Source organism: Penaeus monodon, chromosome 22, assembly GCF_015228065.2.
Source record: "Penaeus monodon isolate SGIC_2016 chromosome 22, NSTDA_Pmon_1, whole genome shotgun sequence".
Lineage (NCBI taxonomy): Eukaryota > Metazoa > Arthropoda > Malacostraca > Decapoda > Penaeidae > Penaeus > Penaeus monodon.
Window position 1 is genome coordinate 35073230 of NC_051407.1, and position 1480 is coordinate 35074709.

The 1480-nt window shown below is 44.2% G+C and overlaps 1 pseudogene; it reads left to right on the forward strand.

The window, feature by feature from the left end:
- LOC119587097 overlaps positions 1–1480 on the forward strand; it is an 83114-nt pseudogene that overhangs the window by 17104 nt on the left and 64530 nt on the right.

The window sequence follows — 1480 nt, forward strand, 5'->3', positions numbered from 1 at the left end:
CTTTACCTCCCAGCCTCGTGTAATACTTGGGAAATAATTCTCTTGATTAGAATGGAACGATCGATGAGGTCGAACGCAGCCCGTAGGTCGATAGTGACAGTTACCTCTGTGTGCCTGTCTGTGATCAACGTGATGAAACTGACAACGCCAAGAAGGTAGTTGAAGTAGCTTCCTTTGAAGTTTCCATATTGGTGACGGTCATATTTAGATGAAAAGAGTCCATCTTCTTCCTCAGCAATTATTCCTACAACATTTTACCCTTCAAAGGAGCATTTGAATTATCACAAGGAGAGTGGCGAGCCTTTGCATTGATCGTGGAAATATGTCGTCAAGGCCAAAAGATATACGTCTTACCTTTGTAACATCACTATTTCTATCTTTATTAACTACAACAAAAACCCCGCCTTTCCTTTTAATTGAAGCGTTAGATAATTGGGTGAGAAGTTTCCTAATTGACGTGCGTTTGCTGAAGTTATTTATTACAACAAAGGCTATCTAGCCCTTCTGTTAAGGGGGGAAACTCGACTTAGGTAATAATATATTTCATTTTTTCAGTTATGCTGTGATGCAGTGGTGGAGAAACACTTGTATCGTATCCCTTCTTATATAAAGTTTTCATTTCTGTTGCTTGTTCTCCTGTTGTCTCATGTGACGTTAGTTATGTTTATCGTTTTTCTCAGTTGCCGACGATGGTCGGGGTTTTGATCGTGATATTGGCAGTGAGCAGACTGAGGACCCTGCTTGTGTCAGCTGGGTCACGAATTTGCTTTCCTGCAGCGGCTCAGGCCTGGCAGATTTGTCATGGGGTGCTGTTGGAGGTTGATCAAGGTTTGCGTGATCTGGGAAGGGCGAGTGTGAGGCAGCTTTTCATGCTGTGCTCCAGTGAAGATATTTCAGTATTTCTCAGAGGTTTGTAAGGAGGGGAGTACGGCTAGGCACGCAGATATTCTTCCTAATTGACGGATGAATCACTGGCGGTTCTTGGGGTGAGACGGTTGGGTTGGACGTGCCAGGGTTTGGTAAGGGCTGTAACGGTTGTATGGGGGAAGTTAAGGAATTAAGTAGGAGAAACGAAGAGAAAAAGTGGAAGTGGGCCTTGTCTGGAGAGGGAGGGATGGGGTCTAGTGAACTGGGAGGAGGAGAGACCAGATATGTCAGACCCAGAACCAATACTGTCACACCTACAGGAATCCTGCACAGGCAAACACCACGTTAATCTTGCCTTAATCCCAAAGAGTTTGTCGAGGGCTGCTCATCACATAATGTACATACCCATCATCCATTCAACGTTAAAGAGGTTATCGGGCACAGGGTTGGCTGGTGTTACTGCTGCGAAAATAATGTTTACTTTCTGTAATGATTTGTGTAATGATATGCATTGTGACGTTGATCACTCTCTTTGTGACACGAGCCTAGCATCGAATTAGGTCAGCAACGATGATATGTGCTTTGGCAATGTCCTTGGGATTGTAGCTCTTTG